The sequence below is a fragment of the Artemia franciscana genome, unplaced genomic scaffold (assembly GCF_032884065.1).
Source record: "Artemia franciscana unplaced genomic scaffold, ASM3288406v1 PGA_scaffold_89, whole genome shotgun sequence".
Taxonomy (NCBI): domain Eukaryota; kingdom Metazoa; phylum Arthropoda; class Branchiopoda; order Anostraca; family Artemiidae; genus Artemia; species Artemia franciscana.
Genome location: NW_027062717.1, coordinates 1,702,311 through 1,714,619, shown reverse-complemented (window position 1 = coordinate 1,714,619; position 12,309 = coordinate 1,702,311). Strand labels below are relative to the sequence as shown.

The window sequence follows — 12,309 nt, the reverse complement described above, 5'->3', positions numbered from 1 at the left end:
TTAAATAGCTAAATAATTTTATTTACGCCATTAGATAATTATTAAAGTATAAAATAGATAAATGAAAGCTATCTATCCAAAGAAGGGACCCGGGTATCCATACCCGTATCCAAAGCCACCAAAAGGAGGATAACCATAGCCATATCCACCGAACGGGTAACCATAAAAAGGTCTGTAGAAATATGGTCGGTAAAATGGGAAGAATCTTTTATTTCTAGAACCTTCTTCTCCTGTTATTTCTGATCCATGAGTGCCGTCCTTGAAATTTGCAAAACTAGTCTGTTGAAAGGTGGACTGAGCGGGTTCTTCTGTGGGCTTTCCTGCTGTATTTAGAATTATAGCCAAAAAAATGGTCTGAAAAAAAGCAAATAAATTTTTACCAAATGAGAAGGACAAATATTATGACGTGAAATTAAAAAATAAATATTTAAGACCGATTAAACAGTAATAATAAAATAATATTCAATGAAAATTGGTAAAAAAACGTAGACTGGGATGCATCTAAAATCTAAAGGAATCCCACCCTAAGGTTGCAAGGTTTCGGCGCTTGACTCTAATACCTTGGAATTTAGCTTATATTTTTAGTTTAATTTAGCTTATGTGTCTTCATTTTTCCGCACACTGGACGATTTTGTTGGCACGTTTTTATATCCCTCCTCCGAACTAAAAACCCAAGTTACACCCTGAACGTAGATCATCATTATATGGTGTAATGACACATTCAATATTACTGATGAAAAATTTCTTAAAATTGATTTTCAATAGCCATAAATAATGAAAGCCAGGGGTAGTAAAGGGACTCAAAGGTCATTCCATTTTCCTATCTTAAGTATTATGATAATATACCTTTTTTAAGCTTTTCGAAAAAGAAAAAAATGTTTGTGACAATGAGAGTTTGAAGTTACAAAGTGGTTATCTTAAATCAATTCTTGGAACTATTTTGGATTGAGTTAACGGAAAACCATACATCGTCGGTTTTTATCGCTTTCTGTGCTTATTTTTCTGCGTTCATACTCATGAACAAAATGTTAGCGTTAAAAACGCTCGAGGCTAGGAGAAAAAATGCCACGACAAGACCAAAATTAAATCCAGAAGAAAGAGTAGTATCTGAGGAATACCCATTTTCGAAGGCCATTTGATGTGGCTATTTTAGCCACAGTGCAATGTTCTCTTTTTTTGACATGCATGCAGTCTTGCAATTTTTTGAAAAAAAAATGTTTTTAAGGAAAAATTTCTAGTTTTCAACATTAAAGAATTTTGATAAAAAGCTCAAACTTCAGCGTATAAAATAACTGAAATGAAAGCAAACCGATTTCAAAATGTGGAAACCTACCAAAATATCCAAATAATTTCTCAGACCACACTGCTTTACGAAAAATTAGGAGAGAAATTCGGTTGTAATTTAAATATAGCAGTGGAACAAAATAAATCAGCGTGCCACTGCTTTGCTTAAATTAATACCTTTTTCCTCTCTTAATTTTTCGTAATCCGAATTATCCTTTGTATACAAACAGCTACTATTATTTCCATCCCATTTCTCTATTCACTAAAGTAGAAAGTAAAAACTGTGTCGTTTTTTTTTTTTTTTTTTTTTTTTTACAAAGAAAAAGGCTGATACAAAAAAGTTCATTTGACAAAAAACGTTTGTTTTATTTTATTCCTGCTTAATTTGACTATTACCTTCGTGATTATTCTTCACATTAGGACGGCTAGTGCTTCCTTGACACATTCCCCCCCCCCCCCATAGGCCAAACTTTAATTTTTATATAACAATGCTTCAAAAATGATACTCTCAGCCGAAGCAAGAGTAACTTATGCCAACACAATGTTTATGAAAGGGAAAGGGGGTTTGAAATAAAAACTATTTTGAGGCAATAATTTTGAGGTTTACAACTTCCTACCCATCAGAGTAAGAATATTTCTGGAACAAGAGAGGAGCTACCACCCAAATGGCATCAATTTTGCGCACTGATTCCTAATATAGGCTACTTCTTAAAATTTATGGAAGTTAATTGGTAAAGCCCTTATCCATATTAAATAAAAAAAGTTTTCTTTCTGACAGTAAGGAGCGACATTAAAACTTAAAACGAACAGAAATTACTCCGTATATGAAAGGAGCTGTTCCCTCCTCAACACCTCGCTCTTTACGCTCAAGTTTGACTCTTTCTCTCAACTCCACTTTTTAAAACAGTAAAAACCTTTAGCGTAAAGAGCGGGGCGATTTTGGCTCTCCGCACAGCAATAATTAAAACAAAATTTTTAAATCAATTTATTTTTTTGGCTAAAAGGCTTTCTCATAATTTTGATTGGACGATTTTGAGAAAAAAAGGAGCGAGGGAGTAGGCCTAGTTACTCTCCAATGTTTTGGTTACTTAGAAAGGCAACTAGAGCCTTTAATCTCACGAACGTTTTTATTAGTAAAAATATACGTAACTTACGAATTAACTTACGTAACGATCTTCTGAATTCGTATGTGTTTATTAAGTATATGAGGGGGTTCGCCCCCTCGTCAATACCTCACTCTTTACACTAAAGTTTAAATTTTGTTCCAATTCCTTAAGAATGAACCCTGAATCACAAAGGCCGTAGAATAAATAGTTGAAATTCATAAAATCATTTAGCGTAAAGAGCAAGGTAATGGGAGAAGGTGAACCCCTCATATGAATAATAATTTCTGTTTGTTTGTAAGTTTTAATGCTGCTCCTTACTTTCAGTTGAAGAAACTTTATCATATTTATTTTTTCATTGCTCTTTAAAAAAAATGCTAAAGAATCCTGCCCCTTCATGGAAATTATCTTCCCCCATGACAAATCCCTTCATGGAAATTATACAACCATAAGAAGGAGTTGTCAGCCCTCAACAACATTGCATATTTAGTCCAAATAAGCTCAAAATATTGAGGTAGCTAATCTGGGTAGCTAAAGAATAGCATGGTCTGTTAAAGAACATTTGGAACAAAAAAAAACTTACATGTCCACAAAAAAAGAACAGTATTAAAATTAAATTAAAAGATTGAATTTAAAGTTATGAACAAAACGAATAAAACAAGAAATTAAAACACGATTCAAGAACGCTAATACAAACATACAAAATCAACATATAACACCTTCACGGTGGATCATACCCACAAAAATAAACTGCGCTAGATTTCTAATATTAATAAAACACCTTAATCCCAAAATTTTTTCCGCTCAAAACTCTCCCCCCTCATCCACATCCAAAATCTCTTTTCACAAATCTGTTAGCCCTTCAACATCCCCCGAAAATACAACAAATCACCTTCCCTCTCTACATATCCGGCATCTTCTATATCCCCTTTCGCATTGACTTAAAGTGCCATCCATAGTAAGCTTGAAAATTTGCGTCCGAAGCTGTATTTTTGAGACCGTAGGATCCCTTCCACTCGAAATCCCTTCCACTCGCAATTGATCAAGAAACTCCTCCCTCACTAATAGATGACAATTAAATATACATCTTCTGCGATGTTATTGTGTAAATATTTTATTTTATAATCCATTCATTTTGTACTGACTGCATGGCTATTATCGAGGTGACGCTTTTATGGACACAAAAGGTTATAAGAATGCACCTTTGGTAGAGCTGTGCCGTGCATTGTGGCACATCAATGGCATGAGCCAGAGCTCTGTTGGGGTATGATATCTTACCCTTATCTGTCTAAAAGGGCCACTAGAATGTTACCTGTATTTTCAAAAATAAGTACCCTAAATATCCTTCGACAACTAGCTCATACAATCATTCCAAAGTAAAATAAACCCTAAATACTATTGACAGAGTAGCATTCAGCCATGTTTTGACTATTCGCCTCGAAAATAAAATACTGACTTTTGCGGTTTTGCTCTGGCTTGAAACTTCCACTTCAGGATTTTTTGATTTGTTTAATTTTAGTATGTAATTTAATTTTATTTTTTTTATTTTTAGGTTTCTTTTCATCTTTTTATATGGCTATATAGCTTTTCTGACACAAACAGCTTGTAACAGGTCGAAAATTAATAAATGTTACATGTTTTAAATCACCATACAACCAGTCTTATCAGAGTTGGCAACTGCCGACGTAAAAAAAAGGTGCAAATCAAGGCAAAAAAGAGTCATTTTCACTGTTCTGACCACTCTTCACTATTCTCGCCATTTACAAATAATCATCAATTATCCTACGACCAATAAACATATTACCTTACAATTTTTTAAATGTATTTAAAACGAAAGTAAAGAGGACCTCTACCTAAATCAACCTCAAAATAATGGGTTAGATAATGATTTTTATTCTTTTTTTGCTTAAAAGGTACTGCTGTGCTTGAAATTGGCTGGTGTTTATTTTAATTGCCTGGACCTTCAACTGAACTGTAGCTGGCTTCATTAAATGTTTAGATAAAGTTTTATCGCTTTTCTATTCATATGTTTTGAAAGGAATATAAGAGGTCCAAGTAACTAGTCGTAAACTATAGCTGACTTAACTGTAGTCAAATCAAGTACCATACTCTAGCAGCAAAAAAAAAAATGAAAACATTCTTAGTCAAACAAAATAGTTCTTCTCCCTCTACTGGGTTTTATCCTTCTTTCATATTCTTGTAAGTGTATGTCCAATTTTATATAAAGTGAGTAGTTTTCTGTGATATTTCCAGAGAGTGGATAGCCGCTTGTACGGCGATTGTACGGCTTTGCTTTGAGTACATTAAGTTTGAGCACATTATAGAATATGAATAAATGCGAATGAGACAAGATTTCTGCGAAAGAGGTATTTTAGATGTGAATCACAGAAAATGGTTTTTCTGGGTTGTTTATCCCAACAACAAAGAAGGGCAAATTTAAATTTTCTACTTGAGAAAAACCAAATCAATAGATTGAAAAATGTTCAATGACACCTATGACATAATATTTTATTTTGATGCATTTGCACTGTCGATCGAGGAGAAGTCCATCAATAACTACTCAGAATTTCATAAACAATAATAAAGTTAATAAACCAATTTTTTTATTATATTATCGAAGAATAGCTCCCAGCGCATAAACAACGATAAATCCCAATTTACTCTCTGCTCTTTTTACAGCTGCAAAGATTTTAGTTGACACTTAACTACTTAACTACACTTCAAGGATTAAAGTGTAGTTTAACTACACTTATACTAAACTTGTATACTATCCCAAAGGATAAAAAAAGCCTAGGAGGATACAACAAGCTTCAAGGCAAAAGTTCAACCTTGTAATAAATTGAAAAAAAAATTGACAAAACACGTTTGTTTTATTTTATTCCTGCTTATTTTTACTATTACCTTCGTGATTATTCTTCAAATTAGAACGCTACTGCTTCCTTGACACAAACCCCCCATAGGCCAAACTTTAATTTTTATATAAAGCTTCAAATATGATACTCACAGCCGAAGCAAGAGTAACTTATGCCAGCATAATGTTTATGAAAGAGAGGGAGGGACAAAAGGAAATGACAAAAGGAAAAGAGAAAAATGGAAGTGAAAAGAGTGAAATCAAGTGGAAGGAGGAAGTCTTGAAGTCTTTAAGGAAACAGAAGCAAAACAGATTAGCCATCCTTCAAAACAGCACACAAAATTCCGTGTAGGTTCTAACTCATATAGATAAATTAATAATTAAAACTAGCAATGAAACAAGTTCCAAAATATGTTAGAAATGGAATATCTTAGTCTCTGGCAAGCATAGTGCTTAAATAATTAATTGCAGAGTCATAAGTTCCATAACACCCTATAGAACAATAAAGGTCAAAATACTACTGACACACAATGAACAGTATGCAAGTCTAAACAACAGGTAAGTTAAAACAATAACATATTTGTTTACGCTCTCTTCCTATGTAAATATTAAATTTAAAAAACTAGTTTTTTAAACTGAAAGTGAGGAGTGACACAGCCCCTTTCATATATGGAATAATTTCTGTTCGTTTTAAGTTTAAATGTCGCTCCTTATTTTCATTTCAAAAAACTTGTTCTTTTTATTTGATTTCTGAACGTTTTTGAATTAATGCAGGTTTTGATTTTGGCTCACCAAACATAAATAATTAAAACAAAATTTGCATAGTAATTTTTATTGTTTTTGGCTAAATGGCTTTCTCAAAGTTTCGATCTCGATTTTGAGAAAAAATGGAGCGGGGGAGGGGGCCTGGATGCCCTTCAATTTCTGTTGCTTCAAAATGCCACTAGAACTTTTAATTTTTATTTAAGGACGTTTTTTATTGGTAATAAATACACGTAACTTATGAATTAATATTTTATTATGTCAATGAGAGGGTTCACTCCCTCGTTAATACCTCGCTCTTTACATTAAAGTTGGAATTTTGTTCCAATTCTTTAAGAATGACCCTTGAATCCCAAAGGCCGTTTAATTATAATAAATGTCCCCTTTGAAATTACTGAAAATACTTCAGTGTAAAGAGATAGGTAGTGAAAGGGGGCAAACACCCTCATATACGTAATAATTTCTGTTCGTTTTAAGTTTTAGTGTTACTCCTTAATTTCAGCTGAAAAAAATATTTTTTCATATAATTTCTCACACTTTTTTTCAAATAATGCTGGAAAATCAAGTGCCCCTTTCATGGAAATTCTCATCCTCCACGGTAAGTTCCTCCATGGAAAGTTCCTCCCACGTAACCCCCTACCCCTCACCACCCCCTCACCACCAGAAAACATCCTTCCTGAAAACGTCAGTATACTTCCCAATAACGAATAATATACGTAAACAATGGGTAAATGTTATAACTTAGAGTCCTTCCCCCGGGTACCGTGGGGGACTAAATCGTCCTCAAAGACGACTTTCGTCTATTTTGTACAAAATGGCTGTGTCAAAATTTTTATCCGGTGACTAGGAAAAAAATGAGCGTGGGGGGAACCTAGTTGCCCTTCAGTTTTTTGTCACTTAAAAAGGGCACTAAAACTTTTAATTTCTGTTAGAAAGAGCCCTCTCGCAAAATTCTAGGACCACTGGGTCGATACGATCACTCTTAGAAAAAAAAACATTAAAAAACAAATAAAACCGCATCCTTTCTTATACAGTAGCGTTCTCTGACACGTTGAATCTGATGGTGCGATTTTTGTTAACATTCTTTGACTACTAGGGGGTGCTTCCCCCTTTTTTCGAATATAAGGCAAATTTTTCCGGCTCTTAACTTTTGATGGCTTAGACTAAACTTGATGAAACTTTATATGTTTAAAATGAGCATGAAAATAAAATTCTTTTGATGCATCTATTTGTATCGAAATTCCGTTTTTTAGAGTTTCTGTTGCTATTGAGCCGGGTCACACCAGACCACAGTTCGTTACCACAAACTGTTTAAACTGTATAAAGATTATACCCGGCTCAATAGTAACCGAAACTCTAAAAAACGGAATTTTGATACCAATAGTTACATCAAAAGAATTGTGTTTTAATGCTGACTTTAAATATATAAGTTTCATCAAGATCAGTGATACCCATCAAAAGTAACGAGCCTGAGAAAATTTGCCTCATTTTAGAAAATAGGGGGAAAAAACCCTAAAAGTCATACAATCTTAACGAAAATGACACCATCAGATTCAGCGTATTAGAGAACCTTGTTGTAGAAGTTTCAACCTCCTATCAACAAAAAAGTGGAATTTCGCATTTTTTGCCAGAAGACAGATCACGGATGCGTGTTTTTTTTGTTTGTTTTTTTTCCCCAGGGGTGATCGTATCGATTGAGTGGTCCTAGAATGTTCCAAGAGGGCTTATTCTAACGGAAATGAAAAGTTCTAGTGCCCTTTTTAAGGGACCAAAAAAATTGGAGGGTACCTAGGCCCCCTTCCACGCTCATTTTTTCCCCAAAGTCACCGGATCAAAAGTCTGAGATATCCATTTTATTCACCATAGTCGAAAAACCAATTAACTATGTCTTTGGGGATGACTTACTCCCCCGAAGTCCCCGTGGGAGGGGCTGCAAGTTACAAACTTTGACCCGTGTTTACATATAGTAATGGTTCCTGGGAAGTGTACAGACGTTTTCAGGGGGATTTTTTGGTTTAGTGGGTAGAGTTGATGGGGAGAGGGTTCTCTGGGAGGATTTTTCCATGAAGAAACTTCTCATGGGGGAAGAAAATTTCAATGAAGGATTTTCTAGCATTATTTGAAAAAACATTGAAAAAATAAATATGAAAAGTTTTTTCTACTGAAAGTAAGGAGCAGCATTAAAACAAAACGAACAAAAATTATTAAGCATATAAGGGGTTCACCTCCTCGTAATACGTCGCTCTTTACGCTAAAGTATTTTTAGTAATTTCAACTATTTATTCTACGGCCTTTGTGATTCAGAGGTCATTCTTAAGGAATTGGGACAAAATCTAAGCTTTAGTGTAAAGAGCGAGGTATCGACGAGGGTTGAACCCCCTCATATACGCAATAAAAACATGCGAATACTGAAGTTCGTTACGTAAGTTAATTCGTAAGTTACGTATATTTTTTACCAATGAAAACGTTTGTAAAAATTAAAAGTTCTAGTTTCTTTTTTAAGTAATCAAAAACTTGGAGGGCAACTAGGCCTCCTCCCTCGCTTCTTTTTCTCAAAGTCTTCCGATTAATTGCAATTAATTAATATGTAAATTTCGTTTTAATTATTTATTTGCGGAGAGCCAAGATCAAAACATGAATTAATTTAAAAACGTCCAGAAATTAAATAAAAAAAAAACAAGTTTCTTACTATTTTAGAAATAGAGTTAAGAGAAAGAGTCAAACTTTAGCGTAAAGAGCGAGGCGTTGAGGAGGAAAAGTCTCTTTCATATAAGGAGTAATTTCTGTTCGTTTTAAGTTTTAGGTTGCTCCTTGCTTTCATTTAAAAAAAAACTTGTTTTTTTATTTAATTGTACATAAGAAACGTGAGGGAATAAATTCTATTTGTTCTGTAGTAGGAAGGCCATTCTCGTGCAAAATTAATGTTAAATTTGCATTCAAGATGCAATTCTGACTATAGAGGTGAGTTTGAACTTTACCCCCTCCTCCAATATGCAAATATACACCCTAAATTGGTATATAGCGGTGGGGTGAAGTGAATTTGTTCCAAAAGTGATTATTATTTTGCAAAAAGCATACGAAAAGGCATCGATTGGTATGTTCACTTTATTCATAGGTCAGTAATATGAAATGCTCAATATTTACCCATTTTTCATTGTCATTTTGAATTTGCTCCAATATTTTTGACCCTATATTCACTTCTGAAAGTGTCATTCACTCAACTCAACTGCTTTCCAAGATAGTAAGAAGTGTCTAAACTACAACTTTAGGCTACCCCATGTTTTCCAAATTCACCGGTTTATGTCATTTTTATAGTATGAGTCCATTCAAAGCAAATTCTTGGACCCGTGCCTGGTAAGATAAGATTTTTATTTCAGAAAAATTGGCTATCACATGCAGAAATAAGTCATTCGGGCTTTAAAATGGTCCATAGGCCTAAAGTCTTGCAGAATTTTATCAGTTTGAGAGTAGACTCTGAAAAGGATTGTTTTGGTTGTTGCTTCTCCATCGCCTTACTGCATGTTGCTTATTCACTTCTCCATTTCCAAGAAGAATTTTTGTGCCCAACAACTTTTAACTTCCTTCCTTAAAATTTGATGTTCAATTTACCATGATTTCACTTGTTATTTATGCATTGATCTAGCTCTCCGTAAGTGGTTGAAAATAACAGAAAGACGCTTAGGGGACGGCCCACGAAGAGATACCAGAGATTTTACCGGATAGCTGTTCTATATTTTGCACTTAAATAGTTTAATTTGAATTTTTTATTTCGCTTTATACTTTTTCTATCATCATTTTATAAAATAGTGCAAAAAAGGGCAAATATCAAATAATGGACAAAAAGAGTGCAAATCCGGTCCGTGGAGTGGAAGACTGCAATGAAAAAAAAGAGTGCATTTCACACGAAAAATGCTTAAGTTGGCAACTATGACACTTATACTACTATCAAAATTCTTTTCTTCTAATGTCGGTTTGACATAGTTCGGTCCTTATTAGCCATTCATTGCCAAGAACGTTGGATAGAGCAGAGACTTGAGGGGTTGGCAACTCCTTCTCGACAACAACTCTATATGTGAAAGCTCTATAACAGAAATTAATTCAAAATAATTACTTTGGTACTTCCGTATTAGCCAGTACACACTCAAGAAGTTTGCTTATAAGTTTGCTCTAATTTCACAAGAGACAAACCGGTTACATTGCCACAAAACTCCTTTTGTTTACAAAGTATAGTGGTAGAACTTAGTATCTGACCAAATTAATGGATGCTCAAATTAAGATTCGGGATTTGTGAAGGACTGAAGAAGAGGCAATAAGATTTGTCCAGGATAAGGGGCTCCAAAAAATGAAGAAATAAACGGCACAGAGATACACCCTGCCATCATTCAAAATAATATTTAGCGGAGCATACGTGGTGGGCTGCAGAGGACAGAGCTCATTTCAATGCGATTCTTAGTGACGTATGCGTATTGGGCGCATAATTCTAAGTTGTAGTTTCCATAATTTTGTTAATAAAGCATTACACTTTCACCACATTTCGGTATATTTCATGAGGAATAACCTAATTTCACTTCTCGAGTGTGTACTTCTCGAGCCTGTATTTTTATAGAAATAGGACTTACACACAGCACAAGTATTTATTTTTTCACATTTGTTTGACATGTTTTTTTTTTAAGAAGAAAAATCATTTTGGAAGAAGAAACAAAAATGCAGGATACATTTCAGATGAGATTTGTTTATATTCTGTGAACATCAGTATTATGTATTAAAAATTTGTAAGAAATCATTTGTTACAAGGTTTTACTGCATCGTTTGTTCGTGTTTCAAGGCATTCAACTTACTTCCTACTAATTAATATATTTTTGAACTTTAAAAAAAGCAAAGAACAACTGTTCGGTTGAAAAGCTTAGGAGACTTACAAAAAACTTCACGAATTTCATCTTTTCCATGCCTTTGTAACAGTAAAACTGATTTAGCCAAAAATATGCGGGTATACTATAATAAAGATGAGTCCTTAATGCGCAAAGATCAGAGCTGGTTTTTCCGAAACAGTGAGGTGAAGGCCCTCTATTGCATTATAGTTTCTAAGTTGATTTCAGTTATTACAAGTGTTTTGGGGATATAGAGGGGATTCTGAATATCTAGGCTATAAAGTATAGTAGAAGCACAGAATTTCCAGCAGCATGTATAACTCGTCTTAAAGAAACATTATGAACAAAAAAACAACATACAACGCTTTGTACATTATTTATAGTTTTATTTTTTAAATTAATTTTCTCAACAAAAAGTAATGAGGAATATTAGAATTTAAACGAAAGCAACTGAGTCGTGTGAAAAATAAAAAATAAAACGAAGAGAGATTACTTCAACAGAATAAATGAGACCGATAACAAGTCACAAAATAAGGTAGTATTGTCCCACTCCTTTATTCTATACATGGGATTCGGCTTACTCCCCCCGGAAAATTCCAACATGAAATTTTGGTCCCGGAAAATTCTAACCTTAAGAATCTCCCGTAGAGAATTTTTTCTCGAAAATACCACCCAAAAACTTCCCCCAGGAAAAACTATCCCAAAATGTAAAATTGAGCAATCAAAAATAAATTAAGAGAAATGAGATGGCGAAGAAAAATGTATAATTTTACATCAGCTATTATGAAAGAGGGACGGTGGGTTATTACATGGGTGAGGGGGATAATCATATGCCTAAAAGAGAGTATTTCAGTTCTCAAATTGTCTGAATCTCCATGATGCTTCAAATAAATGTAGAAAGGGGTATTGGGAGTGTAAGAATGAATCTCTCATCTCCTTTCATATGGACTTAGTCCGAATAGGATTGCTGATGGGAGATACATCTACTTTTATTGCAATTAAATAAAAAAAAAGTTTTTTTTTAGCTGAAAGTAAGGAACCACATTAAAACTGAAAACGAACAGAAATTACTTCATGTAAGGAAGGGGCTGCTTCCTCATCAACACCCCGTTCTTTACGCTAAAGTTTGACTCTTTCTCTCAACTCTACTTTTTAAAACAGTAGAAAACTTTAGCGTAAAGAGCAGGGATTTAATTTAATATGTAACTCACAAATTAGCTTACGCAACGAACTTCAGTATTCTCATATTTTTATTACGTATATGACGGGGTTCACCCCCTCGTCAATACCTCGCTTTTTACACTAAAGCTTAAATTTTGTTCCAATTCCTTAAAAATGACCCCTGAATCACAAAAGCCGTAGAATAAATAGTTGAAATTACTAAAAACACTTTAGCGTAAAGAGCGAGTTATTAGGAGGAGGTGAGCCGATCATATGCGTA

General features: G+C 34.0%; 1 long non-coding RNA gene across 1 annotated transcript; it reads right to left on the bottom strand.

Moving 5' to 3' along the window:
• Window positions 1–11,025, bottom strand: LOC136042254 (uncharacterized). The gene is made up of 2 exons (XR_010621219.1): window positions 10,917–11,025; window positions 1–354 (listed from the first exon to the last, which is right to left on the bottom strand). It is a non-coding gene; the product is annotated as an uncharacterized LOC136042254 (long non-coding RNA).
• Between the last annotated feature and the right edge of the window lie 1,284 nt (window positions 11,026–12,309).